Genomic DNA, 21,251 nt, shown 5'->3' with positions numbered 1-21,251 from the left:
AGACTGGAATGGAGTGGTAAGAGGAGGTAGTCCACTTCTAGTCATTTACCCCCGCCCCATGCTGTCACGGATGGTGTTGCAGAAAGCTGGAACATAAATAAACATCCGACTGGCTTGATCCCAAACTAAGGAGCATATAGGTGAGCCCTATAAAACCCCTAGAGCTCTCCCTAACTGCTATGCCTATGCAAAGGTCTTTATGGTAGATGATTGCATGTCCACGTACCTCATACTATGTGACACCTGAAAACCCTATAATAGTGAGGGGACACTACCACCGGCTCCCTGCACTTAATACGGACGGAGTCAGGGTCACCTAGAATCAAGCCAGCAAGGAAACACAAATAAAGGAAACAGACTTATCCAAGGAATCAGCAGAAGCAGCCTTCAGCAGTGAACACAATCCAGGAAGAAGTATAAACCGCAAAGTGAGGCAGTATGGGAGGGAATATAAAGGGAGACAATTAGTGTAAAAAGGTGACAGCTCAGAGAAGGAAAGGAGATGACAAAGTGAAACCAAAACAAAGAACTTCATGCAGGTAGAGAAGAACATCTAACAGACCTTCTCACAGAAGTGGTGGTGACACATGCCCTGTTTTTGCTGATTGCGCACTCATGTATAATACTTCAGACAGTTACAGTGACCACTACCTCATGTACCGCACACACATAGTGACCATAATGTATAAGTGACCACATATTTCTATAAACAATGCATCTACAGTCTTATACCTTGTACGCTCACATCAATATACTGCTCTGTGTGTGTATATATATATATATATATATATATATATATATATTATACACACACACTGCATATATTACACAGTATTATAGATGCAATATGTACAGATATATAGTATATACAGCGGTGTACTGATATGTTAGGTACGAGGTATAATAGATGAAGTGTGTACAGATATATTGTATATATAGCAGTGGACTGATATGTGAGGTAGGAGCTGTAATTTATACCTCACATGTCAGTATCTGCTATATATACAATATATCTGTACACACTGCATCTATTATACCTCGTACCGCAAATGTCAGTTCCTGCTGTTTATACAATATATCTGTACACACTGCATCTATTATACCTCGTACCTCACATATTCCACTACTGTATATACTATATATCTGTACACACTGCAAATAATATACCCCATACTGCACATATCAATACACTGCTTTATATACTATATACCTGTATACACTGTATATGTTATACCCTGTACCTCACATATCTGTACACTGCTGTATATACTATATACCTGTACACACTGCATACAGTTGCAAGAAAAAGTATGTGAACCCTTTGGAATGATATGGATTTCTGCACAAATTGGTCATAAAATGTGATCTGATCTTTATCTTATTCGCAACAATAGACAATCACAGTCTGCTTAAACTAATAACACACAAAGAATTTATTGTTACCATGTTTTTATTGAACACACCATGTAAATAGTCACAGTGCAGGTGGAAAACGTATGTGAACCCTTGGATTTAATAACTGGTTGAACCTCCTTTGGCAACAATAACTTTAACCAAACGTTTCCTGTAGTTGCAGATCAGACGTGCACAACAGTCAGGAGTAATTCTTGACCATTCCTCTTTACAGAACTGTTTCAGTTCAGCAATATTCTTGAAATGTATGGTGTGAATCGCTTTCTTGAGGTCATGTCAGAGCATCTCAATCAGGTTGAGGTCAGGACTCTGACTGGGCCACTCCAGAAGGCGTATTTTCTTCTGTTTAAGCCATTCTGTTGATTTACTTCTATGCTTTGGGTAGTTGTCCTGTTGCAACACCCATCTTCTGTTGAGCTTCAGCTGGTGGACAGATGGCCTTAAGTTCTCCTGCAAAATGTCTTGATAAACTTGGGAATTCATTTTTCCTTCGATGATAGCAATCCGTCCAGGCCCTGATGCAGCAAAGCAGCCCCAAACCACAGTTTTGATGTAGGTGTGCTGTGCCTCTTTTTCTCCACACATAGTTTCTTCCAAACAACTCAACTTTGGTTTTATCTGTCCACAGAATATTTTGCCAGTACTGCTGTGGAACATCCAGGTGCTCTTGTACAAACTGTAAACGTGCAGCAATGTTTTTTTGGACAGCAGTGGAATCCATTCTTGTTTAGTGTTTTACATATCATAGATTTGCTAACATAGATGTTAGCATATGCCAGAGACTTTTGTAAGTATTTAGCTGACACTCTAGGATTCTTCTTCACCTCATTGAGCAGTCTGCGCTCTGCTCTTGCAGTCATCTTTACAGGACAGCCACTCCTAGGGAGAGTAGCAGCAGTGCTGAACTTTCTCCATTTATAGACAATGTATCTTACCGTGGACTGATGAACAGCAAGGCTTTTGGAGATACTTTTCTAACCCTTTCCAGCTTTATGCAAGTCAACAATTCTTAATTGTAGGTCTTCTGAGAGCTCTTTTGTGTGAGGTATCATTCACATCAGGCAATGCTTCTTGTGAAAAGCAAACCCAGAACTGGTGTGTGGTTTTTATAGGGCAGGGCAGCTGTAACAAACACCTCCAATCTCATCTCATTGATTGGACTCCAGTTGGCTGACACCTCACTCCAATTAGCTCCTGGAGATGTCATTAGTCTAGGGGTTCACATACTTTTTCCACCTGCACTGTGAATGTTTACATGGTGTGTTCAAAAAAACATGGTAACATTTAATTCTTTGTGTGTTATTAGTTTAAGCAGACTGTGATTGTCTATTGTTGTGACTTAGATGAAGATCAGATCACATTTTATGACCAATTTGTGCAGAAATCTATATCATTCCAAAGGGTTCACATACTTTTTCTTGCAACTGTATATTATACCTCATACCTCACATATCAGTACTCTGCTGTATATACTATAAATCTATACACACTGTGTCTATTTTACCTTGTACCTCACATAACAATACACTGCTGTATACTCTATACATCTGTACACACTGCATCTATTATACCTCTTGTGTGCTAGGGCTGTTTTGTAATCCCAATACGGCCCTGATGGCATAAATTATAAAACGCAGCAGCAAGCATAGTTCAAGGAGCAAAGAGAGAGGCCTGGAATGGGTAGTGGGAGGGGTTATAAAAGTGGAATAGGGGCCCAATTTAGATTCTTGCTATGGGGCCCAGCGATTTCAATGTACGCCCCTGCATGAAGGCCTTTTTTTGTGCAAGTGTCGCTGAACAGTAGAACAATGTACCACAACTCAAGAGTCTGCTAAATCTTCTTAAAGATCTTTTGCATTCAAGCAGGGTTTCCGATTTGCCCTTCTAGCAATCTCACGAGCATTTGAGCAGCTGTCTCTAGAATTTTTCTTGGGCTTCCAGACCTTCTCTTGACCTCCATTGTTCCTGTTAATTGCCATTTCTTAATTACATTGCAAACTGAGGAAATGGCAACCTGAAAACACTTTGCTATCTTCTTATAGCCTTCTCCTGCTTTGTGGTTTTATTAATGTATTCACCCCTATATACTTTTGCAGCTAATATTTAGAATACTTTGAAATATTTTACATACCACAAATGATAAGATTGACAGGTACCTCCCACACTATAGAAACCACAAGCACATAGGCTATTAGGGTACATTAGTCATAAAGTCAGTTTAAACTGTAACGTAATACAAACATAAGGTTACTATTATTAGTAACGTGTTAGATACAATTATTGTAATTTTACTTACAACCATATATCTGCACTTTATAAAAATGACACTAGAGGGCACCAAAGCTCCTCCAGTGAGAACCCTGAAGAGAATATTAGAAAGGAAAAACATAAAAACTGAATGTTTGACAAAGTTGTAAAAGAAAAAGGGGGGGGGGGGGGGTTAAATAAATACTAAATTTAAATAATACAAGATACAAGTGGTAAAAATATTATAAAACCACCTCCATGATCTCGTTAAGACCATACGGTTGTATGCAGTGTAATTTATATATCCAGAAGGCTTCACAATTCATGAGTACTTGGAATCAATGGTATGTACTAATAGGTATACAGGTCCTTCAAACAAAATTAGCATATTGTGATAAAGTTCATTATTTTCTGTAATGTACTGATAAACATTAGACTTTCATATATTTTAGATTCATTACACACCAACTGAAGTAGTTCAAGCCTTTTATTGTTTTAATATTGATGATTTTGGCATACAGCTCATGAAAACCCCAAATTCTTATCTAAAAAATTAGCATATTTCATCAGACCAATAAAAGAAAATTGTTTTTAATACAAAAAAAGTCAGCCTTCAAATAATTATGTTCAGTTATGCACTCAGTACTTGGTCGGGAATCCTTTTGCAGAAATGACTGCTTCAATGCGGCGTGGCATGGAGGCAATCAGCCTGTGGCACTGCTGAGGTGTTATGGAGGCCCAGGATGCTTCGATAGCGGCCTTAAGCTCATCCAGAGTGTTGGGTCTTGCGTCTCTCAACTTTCTCTTCCCAATATCCCACAGATTCTCTATGGGGTTCAGGTCAGGAGAGTTGGCAGGCCAATTGAGCACAGTAATACCATGGTCAGTAAACCATTTACCAGTGGTTTTGGCACTGTGAGCAGGTGCCAGGTCGTGCTGAAAAATGAAATCTTCATCTCCATAAAGCTTTTCAGCAGATGGAAGCATGAAGTGCTCCAAAATCTCCTGATAGCTAGCTGCATTGACCCTGCCCTTGATAAAACACAGTGGACCAACACCAGCAGCTGACATGGCACCCCAGACCATCACTGACTGTGGGTACTTGACACTGGACTTCAGGCATTTTGGCATTTCCCTCTCCCCAGTCTTCCTCCAGACTCTGGCACCTTGATTTCCGAATGACATGCAAAATTTGCTTTCATCCAAAAAAAGTACTTTGGACCACTGAGCAACAGTCCAGTGCTGCTTCTCTGTAGCCCAGGTCAGGCGCTTCTGCCGTTGTTTCTGGTTCAAAAGTGGCTTGACCTGAGGAATGCAGCACCTGTAGCCCATTTCCTGCACACGCCTGTATGTTTCTGGATGTTTCTACTCCAGACTCAGTCCACTGCTTCCGCAGGTCCCCCAAGGTCTGGAATCGGTCCTTCTCCACAATCTTCCTCAGGGTCCGGTCACCTCTTCTCGTTGTGCAGCGTTTTCTGCCACACTTTTTCCTTCCCACAGACTTCCCACTGAGGTGCCTTGATACAGCACTCTGGGAACAGCCTATTCGTTCAGAAATGTCTTTCTGTGTCTTACCCTCTTGCTTGAGGGTGTCAATGATGGCCTTCTGGACAGCAGTCAGGTCGGCAGTCTTACCCATGATTGCGGTTTTGAGTAATGAACCAGGCTGGGAGTTTTTAAAAGGAATCTTTTGCAGGTGTTTAGAGTTAATTAGTTGATTCAGATGATTAGGTTAATAGCTCGTTTAGAGAACCTTTTCATTATATGCTAATTTTTTGAGACAGGAATTTTGGGTTTTCATGAGCTGTATGCCAAAATCATCAATATTAAAACAATAAAAGGCTTAAACTACTTCAGTTGTGTGTAATAAATCAAAAATATATGAAAGTTGAATGTTTATCAGTACATTACAGAAAATAATGAACTTTATCACAATTTTTGAGAAGGACCGGTATAGTCTATGGACGTGATCCAATGGGATTCAACCTGCAAATTGTGATGGAGAGCAAAATGTTTAGACAGGCCCTGTTTGAGATTTCCCCAGGATGTTATATCTGTGTTGGTGTAATATCTCATGCAGGAACTGCATGGTGCGACCCACATACTGTAAACCACACACACACTCCACTGAATAAATCACATACTCTGATTTACAGCTGAAGTGATATTTAACTTGAAGAACATTCTTATTCACGTCAGATTAGAATGAGGTTTTCCCCATGTCTAATGTAGGGGGATCAGCTCTCTTTCGGGGGTCATTCTCACAGATATCTTCAGGACACCAAGTTTAAGATCCAAACATGGTGCTTTATTGCGGCACATCCGCATAAACATAAACAATAATACAAAATAACAAACACCCGCCCGGCTAGGCTCTACCTAAACAAATAGATCCCTGACTCACCTAAGTCCCTGTTCATACCCTGTGAACACATGCGGCTTTCTGAGCCAATGTCCCACAGCCTCCTTGCAGTACAGAGCACAGTACACCCACTTTCTCCAGTCCAGGGTCTCTTGGGGAATCGTGGTCACTCACCCCTCCTGGCTTGGACCACACTGACAGAGCCTCCAGGCCTCTGTCCACATGTAACACACCCCTTCCTTACCTCCAACCTGCGTGAGACCTGTCACTGTCTCACACTAATCATAGTGCAACATTGGCATCTTTTTGATCCAAACCTAGGTTTAGTATTCATGTTAGTTTTCCCAACATGCCCATGTTGTCTGAAGCGACTTGGTGCCGACGTATTCTTAATGCTTGGAGCCCTACGATATGTGATGGTGGGTGCTTGTGGTAGATCTTTTTGTAAGGTATGTGAGATGCACCACACAGGCCCTGCATTAGAGATTAAAGGGGTTATCCCATGACTAATCTAAAAAATGAAAATCAGAAATCATTTAGTATAGGGATGCTCAACCTGCGGCCCTCCAGCTGTTGTAAAACTACAACTCCCACCATGCCCTTCTGTAGGCTGAAAACTGTAGGCTGTCCGGGAATGATGGGAGTTGTAGTTTTGCAACAGCTGGAGGGCCGCAGGTTGAGCATGCCTGATTTAGTATATAACAATCTCTTTCTAACAAAGCTAGAACCAGCCCTGTACCTCACATGGGTCCAGCGATCTCCCCATACATTGTTCTGCTAGATTTATATCAAGCTGTCAGCTCAAGGGGAGTGTCTTTTCTGCTGCAGCTAAGGGGGCGTGTCTCAGCTCTTCCTATCACAGCCCAGGAGGCAGTTACAGGATAAAACTGAGCATGTGCAGCCTTCTCAGTGAGCAGGTCAGATAAATAAGAAAAAAAAATAACTGCAGGTGCCACTATACAGATACATTTTATTGAATGACTCAGTGGCTATGCTAAATGTTTAATTACATGCAATTACAAAAGTATTCAGATCCAGGAGCTGCTTTGAAAACAAAAATATTTTTGTGGGGCAACCCCTTTAAACCAACACAGATATAACATCTGGAGGAAATATCGCAAACAGGGCTTGACTATACAATTTGCTCTCCATCACAATGGGCAGATTGAATCCCTTCAGATCATGCCCATTGACCATATACCTATTGATACATACCATCGATTCCAAGTACTCAGGAAGCGGAAAGCTTTCTGGATATATAAATTACAGTGTATACAACCATATGATCTTAACGAGATCACAGAGGCAGTTTTATAATTTAATTTTTTTTTTTTTTTTACCACTTTTACTATTTTAATTTGGTATTTATCCCTCTCCCCCCCACAGTCAGTTTTTATGGTTTTCTTTTTTCTTTGGTGCCCTCTAGTGTCATTTTTATAAAGTGCAGATTTTTGTATGTAAGTATAAATTTCATTCATAATAACTGTATCTAACATGTTACTAATAATAGTAACCTTATGTTTGTATTATGTTTAATTTTAAAACTTACTTTGTGACTAATGTGTCCTACTGGCCTATATGTTTGTTTTTTGTGGTTCCTATGGTGTGGGAGGTACCTGTCAATCTTACCCTTGCCACCAAAACAAATTTTTCAAATTGCTGTCTTTCACTTGTGTGTTGTTGATGTACTCACTTGAGGAAGGGGTTGGTTTAAACCTGAAACATGTTGTGGACCCTCAATAAGACTTTATTCTTCTCCATCGCGAGACTCTCAGTGACCTCTTCTTGCATCGCGACTGGAATCTCTATTTTTATCCTTGCCTCTTCATCAGTGTAATATCCCAGCTCCGGCATGAAGGTGTGCAGCAGCCAGCAACTATATGATGATGCAGATGTTCTGCACCCAGCACAAGGTCAGGGGCTCTCTTCCTTCCCTCCCCACCTCTGCTATCTTGGTCCTGCACACCCAGCTCTCCTCTGTTTGTAGTGCTTAAATAGGATATCACCACAAATGCAGTGCAATCTGAAAGCACCTTGTAATAGAGCAGGAGGAGCTGAGCAGATTGATATATAGTTGCATGGGAAAAGATCCAGTAAATCCTGTAATGTATACATTTATGTCTTTGCTTTTTCCACCTCCTGTGAACAATACAGGTAAAGGAGGGAGGGGTTATCAGTGATTGATAGAATTGTGTGTATAAGTGTACATAGACAGATAGCTGTCACTCACTGATAACGCCTCCTCCCTGTACCGATAGCTTTTTCTACTTCCTGTGAAGAGCTAAGAAATAAATGTATAAAATACAAGTATTACCAAATCTTTTCCCACACAACTATATATCATTGTGCTCAGCTCCTACTGCTCTATAACATGGCGTTTTCAGATTGTATTGTATTGTGACAGGTCCTCTTAAAGTTGGATTTTACAAATAGACAAACCCCATCTAATATTTTATATTTTCTGTCATTTACAGGCATTATATATTTATATACAGTATAACCCTCCACAAATTTTACCCAATCATGGTTCATCCAGCCAGATTTCTTTTTTGCCTGCCACATGATAATCTTTTTCTGTCATTAAGATGTCCAATTTATCCATTCTATCATTCGCCAGTTGAAATGTGATGTTACCAACAGCTATATTTTTCTTGGTCATTCCTAGTCACCAACCTACTTTCTTTGCTATCCCTAGCCCCTACTAATCACCACTGTCCCATGTTCCATATTTTCTACCATTATTTTTGTATGACTACCCTCCTTCCCTCCAAGTTTAATGAGGACATGGTGATTTTCCTTTTTTGTTTTTGTTTTTTACTCTCTCCCATTCCGGGGCCATAACTTTGTAATTTTTCACATAGATGTATGAGGGCTTATTTTTTGCAGGATAAGTTTCAGTTTCTAATATATCACTATTTAATATTGCATATGATGTACTTGGAATCTGAAAAAAAAAAAATCCAAATGGGTGAAAAAAAAGCAATTGCGCCATAGTTTTATAGGTGCTCTCTATGCAGTAAAACTGACCGGTTACCTTTGTTCTCACGGGTCAGTAAAGTTTTCTTGTGTTTTGAATCCAGAGGAAAAAAAGCAGTCTGATTTGAAGCTGTTTGAGAGCTGCACTTATTCAAGGAGACAAACAACGCGTTTATGTGAGCGTTCACGTGTTTGATTTCAAGTGTGTGTTTGTATTAAGTGTTTGACTTTATATTACGTGACTTCAGATTCAGGGACTTTAAGCGGGGACTACAGTAAGTTAGAATCTTTTTTTTTACTAGACTGTATTGTATTTTTTCTCTTTTCAATGGGGTAGATGGGGAGAAGGGTGGTAGCATGGCAGATCAGGAAAGTTAGGTAGCTGGCTGGGTAACAGTTAGAAAGCTGGGTATAGGGAAGAGTGCCAGGGAGGCTAGTCCTGATCTGACACACCCCAACAAGTTTGCAAGGTTGGCAGATGAGGGTTCATGAGGATGTTAGTTCAGGGAGAGCACTGCTGCAGCCAGACACTTCCTCTGCCAATCAGGGGAATGTCAGCTCCAGTTATGTTATGTTATGTCGAACGGGATCGTTGAACGGTGTGTTGTCTTGGCGCTCAAGTTCGACACATCACGGATCGGGTTGACAGATTACTGGGAGGGTCTGGAGAAGATCCAGCAGTCATGGTCCATATCGGAACCAATGACAAAGTTAGAGAGAGGTGGAGCGTCCTTAAAAATGATTTTACAGATTTAGGTCACAAGCTTAGGGCAAGGACCTCAAAAGTACTGTTTTCCGAAATACTGCCTGTACCACAAGCCACACAAGAAAGGCTGCGGGAGATTAGGGAGGGTTACAAGTGGCTCAAGAACTGTTGTATGAAGGAGGGGTCTGGGTTCCTGGAGAACTTGGCTAACTTCTCTGTCGGCTACAGGCTCTATCGTAGGGATGGGACTGCACCTCAATGGGGAAGGGGCAGCTGTTTTGGGGGAGAAGATGGTTAGAAGGTTGGTGGAGTGTTTAAACTAGGGACTTGGGGAGGGTAATTACATTATAGGAGGGGAAGATAGTGCAGATAGATACCTGGGGCAAGGTATTAGAACTGGGGGAGGAATGGGGGGACTAGAACAGTTCAGAAGGAAAGGTAGGGTAAAAAATATACATAAACCTCTTAATTGTATGTATACTAATGCCAGAAGCCTGACTAATAAAACTAGGGAGCTGGAATTAGTGATGTGTGAGGAGAAGTATGACATAGTGGGAATAACTGAGACATGGCTGGATGATAGCTATGACTCGGCGGTTAACGTACAGGGTTACAGTCTGTTTAGAAAGGATAGTCATAACCGGAGAGGGGGAAGGGTCTGCATTTATGTAAAGTCCTGTCTAAAGCCCACACTCCAGGAAGATATAAGTGAGGGACATGAACATGTGGAGTCACTGTGGATAGAAATACATGGAGGAAAAAACAATAATAAAATACTAATAGGAGTCTCACTGGAAACAAATAAACCCACCGAAAACAGAGAAGGTATATGGAACCCTAAATATGACCTGCCGATACGATAGTATGATCCCGAATAAGATGATTAACCGCCTCAGCTCCCCTAGCTTAAACACCCTTAATGACCAGGCCACTTGACACTTCTGCACTACACTACTTTCACTGTTTATTGCTCGGTCATGCAACTTACCACCCAAATGAATTTTACCTCCTTTTCTTCTCACTAATAGAGCTTTAATTTGATGGTATTTTATTGCTGCTGACATTTATACTTTTTTAGTTATTAATCGAAATTTACCGAAATGTTTGCAAAAAAATGACATTTTTTTTAAAAAAAACTACATCTATATATAAATTTTTCTCAAAATGTATTGTTCTACATGTCTTTGATAAAAAAAAAAATGTTTGGGTAAAAAAAAAAAATGGTTTGGGTAAAAGTTATAGCGTTTACAAACACATGGTACAAAAATGTGAATTTCCGCTTTTTGAAGCAGCTCTGACTTTCTGAGCACCTGTCATGTTTCCTGAGGTTCTACAATGCCCAGACAGTAGAAAAAGCCCACAAATGACCCCATTTCGGAAAGTAGACACCCTAAGGTATTCGCTGATGGGCATAGTGAGTTCATAGAACTTTTTATTTTTTGTCACAAGTTAGCGGAAAATGATGATAAATATCATTGTCAAATGCCAACTTTGTAAAAAAAAAAGGGAAAAGTTGTCTTTTGCCGGAAAATATTTCACAATGTGGCAACCCAAAACACATTGCCCAACTTCTCCTGAGTATGGCGATACCAAATGTGTGACACTTTTTTGCAGCCTAGGTGGGCAAAGGGGCCCACATTCCAAGGAGCACCTTTAGGATTTCACAGGGCATTTTTTACACATTTTGATTTCAAACTACTTCTTACGCATTAGGGCCCCTAAAATGCCAGGGCAGTAGAACTAACCCACAAGTGACCCCATTTTGGAAAGAAGACACCCCAAGGTATTTCGTGATGGGCATAGTGAGTTCATGGAAGTTTTTATTTTTTGTCACAAGTTAGTGGAATATGAGACTTTGTAAGAAAAAAAAAATCATCATTTTCCGCTAACTTGTGACAAAAAATAAAAAATTCTAGGAACTCGCCATGCCCCTCATGGAATACCTTGGGGTTTCTTCTTTCCAAAATGGGGTCACTTGTGGGGTAGTTATACTGCCCTGGCATTTTAGGGGCCCTAATGCGTGAGAAGTAGTTTGAAATCAAAATGTGTAAAAAATGCCCTGTGAAATCCTAAAGGTGCTCTTTGGAATGTGGGCCCCTTTGCCCACCTAGGCTGCAAAAAAGTGTCACACATGTGGTATCGCCGTACTCAGGAGAAGTTGGGCAAGGTGTTTTGGGGTGTCTTTTTACATATACCCATGCTGGGTGAGAGAAATATCTCGGCAAAAAACAACTTTTTCCATTTTTTTATGCATAGTTGGCATTTGACCAAGATATTTATCTCCCCCAGCATGGGTATATGTAAAATGACACCCCAAAACACATTGGCCAACTTCTCCTGAGTACGGCGATACCACATGTGTTAGACTTTTTTGCAGCCCAGATGCGCAAAGGGGCCCAAATTCCTTTTAGGAGGGCATTTTTAGACATTTGGATCCCAGACTTCTTCTCACGCATTAGGGCCCCTAAAATGCCAGCGCAGTATAAATAGCCCACATGTGACCCCCATTTTGGAAAGAAGACACCCCAAGGTATTCAATGAGGGGCATGGCGAGTTCATAGAAATTTTTTATTTTTATTTTTTTTTCTCACAAAGTCTCCCTTTCCGCTAACTTGGGACAAAAATTTCAAGCTTTCATGGAATCAATATGCCCCTCAGCGAATACCTTGGGGTGTCTTCTTTCCAAAATGGGGTCATTTGTGGGGTGTTTGTACTGCCCTGGCATTTGAGGGTCTCCACAATTCTCCTTATACTGAGCATACGGGTAATGAGATTTTTTTTTCCGTTCAGCCTCTGGGCTGAAAGAAAAAATGAACGGCACAGATTTCTGCATTCGCATTGATCAATGTGGATGAAAAAATCTCTGCCAAAAAAAAAGAGAGGAAAGGCCAACATCCAAACCCACTTAGCTCGTATGCCCTGGCAAACCCGATTTCTCCATTCACATCAATCGATGTGGATGAATAAATCATTGCCGGGTTTTTTATTTTTTATATACAAAGTGTTTGCCAAAGCATATGAACACCGCCGCCCCCTTAGCTCATATGCCTCAGCAAACGTATCTTTTACTGCAGAGGAGAAATCTCGTCTTGCAGCGCCGCATACACAGACTTTTGTGTAATCTGACAGCAGCGCAATGCTTCTGTCAGAATACACATCAGTGCTGCAGCTAGTCGATCGGTTGGTCCACCTGGAAGGTAAAATGTATAAGGGACTCGTCTACGCAGATGTTTTGCTCAGGGGTATACAAATCTGCAAATTTGTTGTTGAAGTGGTCTATGAGGGGCCGAATTTTGTGGAGCCGGTCAAAAGCTGGGTGGCCTCTGGGACGGGAGGTGCTGTTGTCGCTAAAGTGCAGGAAACGCAGGATGGTCTCAAATCGTGTCCTGGACATGGCAGCAGAGAACATGGGCATGTGTTGAATTGGGTTCGTGGACCAATATGACCGCAATTCATGCTTTTTTGTTAGGCCCATGTTGAGGAGAAGGCCCAGAAAAGTTTTAATTTCGGAAACTTGGACGGGTTTCCTCCGGAAAGACTGGGCATAAAAGCTTCCCGGGTTGGCGGCTATAAATTGAGTGGCATATCGATTTGTTTCTGCCAGAAACTAAGTCCAACAGCTCCGCAGTCAAGAACAGCTCAAAACTACTGCACATGCCACCGTACCAGCTTTAACTGCCCTTCTGGTGCTCGCCACTTCACCATGTTCTACGGCAGTGCTGGTACTAGGTCCAGGATGGGCTGCGCTGCTGGTGTATGCCTCACCACGTAATCCGACAGTGCCAGCCCCACTCTGCTGCCCTTGAAGTGGATCCTGCGCAACCTGTGGTATAGCAACACGGGGCCGGGTACGCCTGGTGGTATTTCTACAGGTTCATATTCTGAGCCGCTAGATTTGTCAGATGAGGGTTCCCATACCTCATCCGACTGGGTCAGAAGCCTGTAGGCCTCTTCAGAAGAATACCCCTTATTTGCCATTTGGACTACTAAATTTAGGGGGTATTCCCTGAGACTACCCAAGAAAAAAAGCAAGCCTGTCTTACAAATGGGAGGCTAGCGAAGTACCGGAGGCCGCTACGATTGATAAAAAATATCAAAACAGATTTTTTTTATCGCCGCAGCGCTTGTAAAGTGATTGTGCAGTGATAAAAAAATAATAATTTTTTGGTCACTGTGGCGGGGCAGGCGTGGGTGAACGCATGTGTGGGCGACCGATTTAGGCCTGATCGGGCGAACACTGCTTTTTGGGTGGAGGGCGAGCTAAGGTGACACTAATACTATTATAGATCTGACTGTGATCAGTTCTGATCACTTAGAGATACTATAACTGTACAAATGCTGATTAGCGATACGCTAATCAGCGAATCCGTGACTGCGGTGCGGTGGGCTGGGTGCTAAACAATCGCTAACTACCTAACCAAGGGGCCTAAACTATCCTAAAACTATCAGTCAATACCAGTGAAAGAAAAAAGTGACAGTTTACACTGATCACTTTTTTCCCTTTCACTAGGTGATTGACAGGGGCGATCAAGGGGTGATCAAGGGGTTAATTGGGGCGATGGGGGGGGTGATCTGGGGCTAAGTGTAGTGTTTGGTGTGTATTCACTGTGATGTCTGCTCCTCTGCTGGAACCAACCGACGAAAAGGACCAGCAGAGGAGCAGAGAAGCCATTTAACACATTATATTTATAAATATAATGTGTTAGATGGCTTCTGATTCGATTTTTTAAAAATCATCAGCCTGCCAGCGACGTTCATTGGCTGGCAGGCTGATGACGAAATTGTGCTTTAACTTTTGCCGGCCCGCGATGCGCATGCGCGGGCCAGCTCTGACCGAAATATTGCGTCTCGCGAGATAACGCGCCAGCGCGTACAGGAGGAATTACAGGGCCGCCGCAAAGACGCATCCCTGCGTGCGGCGGTCCTGAAGAGGTTAATAAGAAGAAAATAGAGAGTATATGGGAACCTTGGAAAAAACATCACAGGTACCAACCTTAATACCCGATACTGGATAAATATACTGGATAATATACAGATATGTTCTAACATACACGCACTGTAATAGTTTGTTTATCTGCTGCTACACAAATTATCATCCAAATATATTCTGAAAGATATTGCAAATAGTTGGGTCGTGCGTCATGTTTGGAAGCATCCAATGCGGATGTCATGGTGCATAGATCCAGGTAACATGTATACAAGTCTACGAATTGGTCGCTCTCATTGAAACCCTAGGAGGTCGACCTTTATACATAAACATGATGTGATATATCTTGGTGGCTGCGTCCACTGAAAATGTGTATACTTTTTATGTTATTGAGAAAAACTTCAATAAAAAGATTGAAACATAAAATACTAATAGGAGTTTATTATAAGTCACCTAATATACCAGAGTCTACAGAAAATCTACTTCTAAATCATAATGAGGTAGTCATTATGGGGGACTTCAACTACCCAGATATAGACTGGGAAACTGAATCCTGTACATCTCATAAAGGAAACAGGTTCTTGGCAATAACCAAAGACATTTACCTTTCCCAATTGGTTCAGGAACCGACTAGAGGGACGGCCACACTATACTTAGTATTAACCAATAGACCCGACAGAACAACAGATGTGCAGGTTGGGGGACACCTGGGAAATAGTGACCATAAAGTAATAACCTTCCAATTGTCATTCAAAAGAGTGTTTCTTCAGGGAGAAACAAAAATACCAAACTTCAAAAAAGCTAAATTTTGCCAACTAAGAGAGGCCATAGGCCTAATTAACTGGGACAAAGTCCTAAAAAAAAAAAAATACAGCCACAAAATATGATATATATTTAAAACCATAAATCACAGAAATAATGCACCAAACGGATATGCCACTGACTATACTGGCTAGTCATAAATGCAGATATTAAAAGCTGAGACTTTTGCCAATATATTCCTGTCAGGAAGATATCGGAGCCCACATGCACCACGTCACGGCTCTCAGCATGGCAAGGGGTCCTACCACTACGCTACCTATGGTGTGAACAAGGTCTGAAGGTGATGTAATCCAGCTCACAGCCAAGCTTCCACACAACCGCCTAGCAGGACAACTAGTGCAATGTGAACAAAGCCAGACTGTAAGCCACACCCATATCAGACCATGTGATGGAGGCTACCAGGTGCAAAGGAGAGTGTTTAAATGCCAGGTAAAGGCACATACACTACATATAAAACAAGACAAAAACACAGAAATATAGTGGCAAATCTGGGGGAGCTGCTCAACCCCTAACACTGTAGCGTGTTTTTCATTGGGGGAGCAGCCCAATGAAAAACACGCTATATATTGGCAAAAGTCTCAGCTTTTAATATCTGCATTTATGACTAGCCAGTATAGTCAGTGGCATATCCGTTTGGTGCATTTTTTCTGTGATTTATGATTATATTTTCATCCGCACAATGCTCCGTTTTGTGTAGGATGCCTTTGTGGTGCATGTGGACCGCGCCGACATCCTCCACCGTATGCAAAATATTTTTTGCTGGGGATAGTCGTTTGCTGCGGTCCACATGCGGTGGGGCTGCTCCCCCAATGAAAAACACGCTACAGTGTTAGGGGTTGAGCAGCTCCCCCAGATTTGCCACTATATTTCTGTGTTTTTGTGATATATTTAAAACCATCCTAAAATCTAATTGTGAGAGGTACATACCTTGTGGGAATAAAAGGTTAAGGCCTCATGCACACGACCGTTGTTTCATTCCGTGTCCGTTGTTCCGTTTTTCGTGATTTTCTGCGGACCCATTGACTTTCAATGGGCCCGTTGAAAACTCGGCTAATGCACCGTTTTTCATCCGCATCCGTGATTCGTGGTTCCAGTCCGTCCCAAAAAATATAACCTGTCCTATTTTTTTAACGGAAAACGGTTCGCAGACCCATTCAAGTCAAAACGCGAAGGCACGCAAGATTGTCGTCCGCGTCCGTTTTTTTTCTATCATTTGCATGGCAAACTTGACTTAGACTTTTTATAACTTTCCTTCATGTCTGGTGATCCTCCACAAATAAAGGAAGACACAAGGAAACGGATCACGGAACAACAGAACCCCATTATACGGAACACAACAACGGTCGTGTGCATGAGGCCTATGGAACAAGAAAAAAAAACTATTTGGATAAATAGAATTGTAAAGAAAGCAATAAATGACAAAAAGAATGCATTTAAATCACCAAAACAGTAGGGTAGCAAGGAAGCACTGAAAAACTATAAGGATAAAAATTTAATATGTAAAAGACAAATAAAAGCAGCGAGTAAAACTAACCCTAAAATGTTCTTCAGTTATATAAATGGTAAAAAATATAAATCTGAAGGTATCTGCCTTTTACAGAGTAATGAGGGGGGAATTGCAGAGAGTGATGAGGACAAAGCAAAGCTATTAAATATTTTTTTCTCCACTGTATTCACTGAAGAAAATAAACTGTGTAGATGAAATACAGAATTAAAAAGTAAATTCTTCATTAAAAGTGCTATGTCTGACCCAGGAAGAAGTATAGCGGCATCTTAAAAAGATTAAAATAAACAAATCACCTGGACTAGATGGCACACACCCCCGTATCCTTAGAGAATTACCGTAAGTAATGTCATAGCCAGACCCTTATTTCTGATATTTAAGGACTCTATAATGACAGGTAGTGTTCCACGGGATTGGCGTATAGCAAATGTGGTGCCAAAATTCAAAAAGGGTCCAAACACCGAGCCCGAAAACTATAGGCCAGTAAGTTTAACATCTGTTGTGGGTAAACTGTTTGAAGGTTTTTTAAGAGATGCTATCCTGGAGTACCTCAATGAAAGTAAGCAAATAATGCCATATCAGCATGGCTTCATCAGGGATCGGTCATGTCACACTAATTTAATCAGTTTCTATGAGGAGGTAAGTTCTAGACTTGCTTGGACTAGGGGAAAATGTCTGTATATGGGTAAGTAACTGGCTTCGTAACTGATAGTAAACAGAGGGTGGTTATTAAGAGTACACACTCAGATTGGGTCACTGTCACTAGTGGGGTACCACAGGGGTCAGTATTGGGCCCTATTCTCTTCAATATATGTATTAATGATCTTGTAGAAGGCTTGTACAGTGAAATATCAATCTTTGCAGATGACACTAAACTGTGTAAAGTAATAACACGGAAGAGGACATTATACGGCTGCAGATGGATCTGAATAGATTGGAGGCTTGGGCAGAGAAGTGGCAGATGAGGTTTAACACTGACAGATGTGGGGTGATGCACATGTGAAGGAATAATGCAAGTCACCAGTACATACTAAATGGTAAAAACTCGGTAACACTGAAATGGAAAAGGACCTAGGGATTTTGGTTAACTGCAAACTAAGCTGTAGAAACCAGTGTCAGGCAGCTGCTGCCAAAGATAATGGGTTGCATCAAAAGGGGCATAGATGCCCGTGATGAGAACATAGTCCTGCCACTTTACAAATCACTAGTCAGACCACACATGGATTTTTAAATCACCTTATTATATAACTATAACTTTTTTATATTTCCATCTACGGATCTGCATGAGGGCTCATTTTTGTGCAGGGCAATCTATAGTTTTTATTGAAACCATGGAATGTGTATGACTTTTTGATCACTTTTTTAGTCAGTTTTATTGGGAGGTAAAGCAACATAAAAACTGTAAATCAGCCATTTAGATTTTTTTTCTGCTAAGGTGTTCACCTCATGGGAAAAATATGGTTATATTTTATTAGTAATGGCATTTTAGAACACATCAGTGCAAAGAAGCATTTTTTTTTTTTTTATACTGAGCAAAGTGGTATGATTTGAATTTTTATATATATTTTTTAAACTTTTTTTTAACTTCCCCTGCAGCATTTTATAATTGCCAGTGTGTACTATGACAGCCCAGTCCTCCCCTGCCTTACCAACCAATCTGTCTATCCAATCAGACGTATGCATAACCCAATCTCCCAGAAGACATTCATGGTTTTGGCAGCAGATGACAAATACCACCACCGACATACAGTATGTCTCACTTTTGCAGCATGCTTCCTAAAAATCCTTACTACACCAGTCATCCTCCTTGCTAGGAGCAATGCCCTGCTGTAGTGATGCTGGCCCTAGGCTTGCATTCCTAATATCAGCCAAACTGCATATTTACTACATTGTTCCAGGGGAGGACTAGCCTCCCAGGCACCTTTTCCCCCTTCTTCTTCTTTTGTTACCCAGCTACTGACATCAGGGTCATGGTCTTGCCCTCTACCCCCCACTTCCATTTCATTGGACCTAGCCAGTGTCTGCACAGTATGCTCTAAACTTCTCTCTAGGTTTATAGTGGTTCTGAGCATTACAAGCTGTTCATTTATATACATAACCTGGGTTTCCAAATACACAATATGCGTGCATCTAGTGCAGATATATTCACCCTCAAACAGGCATGTATACATTGCACAGGGCACCCACTTAGCAGTGTTGTCCATGGAGCACATATTTAATAGGGATCACCAGTAAAAGAAAGCACAATTTAGAATATAAATGTAAACGCTTTTTCTCATTTTATTTGAGAGCTTTCTAGAATACCGACAGAAAGTGCATGATGAAAATCTACTGAACATTAGTCCTATGTCCTTGTGTTGAACTGTGGCCTTTTATTAACTATTCACTTTTCTGTACTCTTGCAAACCTTGCTCCACCCAAGAAAACCTTTACAAACCCGGCAACACCCTCGACACTCTTATGTGTTTAAAACGGCGCAAAAACACTGGGCGTTCCAAAATTTTCAAAAAGGGGGTCGTGCAACATTTTTACAACATGGTGTAAAAATGTTGGTGAATTTGTCTGGGTTGCCCCAGCCACACCCTCGACACTCCTATCATTGTTGAACGCAGAGCAAAAACACTGGGCGTTCAAAAAGTCAAAACAAAAACTGGAGTAAAAATGTTTGTAAATGACACCCAAAAAAAAGTTGCAAGACCCCATTTTGGAACTTTTTAAATGCCTGTGTGTCAAAAATTTGACTGGTGTTTTTACGTCTTCCTCGTCACATGGGAGAGGGAGTTGTATGGTGTGGCGGCTGGGGTCGGCCGATATCTATTGAGTTAAATTAATGTAGTTTACCAGAAAAGTGACGGCGGCGTGATGACGTGAACACGGCGCGTCTCGCTCTCCCCCTTCCTCCCTCCGTGCTCCCTGCTCCATCTGAACAGCTGACGCCTTGAGCCTTGAGCGCCGCAACGCTGAATCTCATTCCCTCCTGCAGTCTCGGGAGCGGAGCGCTCGATCCCCCGTGGCCTCTTGCCGGCCTGGCTGCTGGTCACCTCCCTCCTCCTGGTTGGTGCCCACTGCTGTGTTTGTGGTGTGCTCCCTTTTGCTCCTGGTCTTTCTGTTCCGGCTTTGGATTGGTCTGAAGACTCCTCGCTTCCTTCCTCTGCTGGCCTCGATCCGATGCTTGTGGCGTGTGCTTGGACCTCGGCTGCTGTGCTGGACTATCTGCCTTCTGCTGGCGACCAGTGAGGACGTTGTACACGTGAGAAAACTGCAAATCTGTGATTTTACTGCTGCCATTTTCCAACATATATGTGTTTTTTCCAACATATATGTGGTGTCTAAAGAAAGGGGGATAGAGGGGAAATAAAGGAAAAGGAGAGGGAAGGAGGAAGGAAAAAAGGAAAGAAAGAAAAATAAATAAATAAAGGGAAGAGAATGGCCCCAAAGCGACGGTCAGTGGATTCCTCTGGAACAAAGTTGGGGTCTAAGACTCCAGAGAGTAAAATTGACAAGTTTCTGAAATCGCCTTCCCTAAATGAAAAGAATTTACTGAAAACAAAATTGCCGATGGATCAACAGAGGCAGGCCAGGAAGCAGGAGAGGAACGTCTCCCGGCACAAATAGGAACTGAACATGATCCTTTAGTCTTGGAAAAAATCCTTTGTGCCCTGGAAAATAATGGCACTTTAGTGCAAAGGATGTCCATTCAATTGGGGTCAGTGCAGAGTGACATATCTCTAATAAGAGAAGATTTGGCAAAAATCCGTGACCGGGTCCTCAACGTGGAAAGGACAGTTGATTCTTTGCAATCTGATATGGACATGTTAAAATCTAAGACTCTGTCTCTCGCTTCAGAAAACCAATTATTACAAAATAAGTTGGAGGATTTGGAAAACAGATCAAGGCGAAACAACATTCGCATAATTGGATTTCCAGAAGGAGTTGAAGGCCGACAGTTAGTGGAACAACTTAAGGATGTGATTTTGAAAAATCTTGGTAGTGAACACTTCTCTTCTATGTTTCAAATAGAAAGAGCCCACCGAATCCCAGGAGGGAAACCTATTCCAGGGAGGCCGCCGCGAGCAATTTTAATGAAATTGTTATTGTCAATGGACAGAGACATGATACTGAGAAGAGCAAGAGAATGTACACCTATTGAATACCAGCGCATTAAACTGCTTTTTTTCCCTGATTTTGCTCAGCAGACACAAGAAAAAAGAAGAAATTTTATAGAGATAAAGAAACGTTTGGCGTCTAAGGATATTAAATACTCCCTACAGTATCCAGCGAAACTAAGAGTGAT

At 41.5% G+C, this 21,251-nt stretch overlaps 1 protein-coding gene across 18 annotated transcripts in view; it reads left to right on the top strand.

Annotated features, from left to right (window-relative positions):
* PTPRS (protein tyrosine phosphatase receptor type S) overlaps nucleotides 1-21,251 on the top strand; it is a 580,801-nt gene that overhangs the window by 392,615 nt on the left and 166,935 nt on the right. The gene's annotated exons all lie outside the window — the stretch shown is intronic.

This window comes from Bufo gargarizans, chromosome 1 (genome assembly GCF_014858855.1).
Source record: "Bufo gargarizans isolate SCDJY-AF-19 chromosome 1, ASM1485885v1, whole genome shotgun sequence".
Lineage (NCBI taxonomy): Eukaryota > Metazoa > Chordata > Amphibia > Anura > Bufonidae > Bufo > Bufo gargarizans.
Note: the sequence above shows the minus strand (reverse complement) of the source record. Positions and strands in the feature narration are given on the sequence as shown.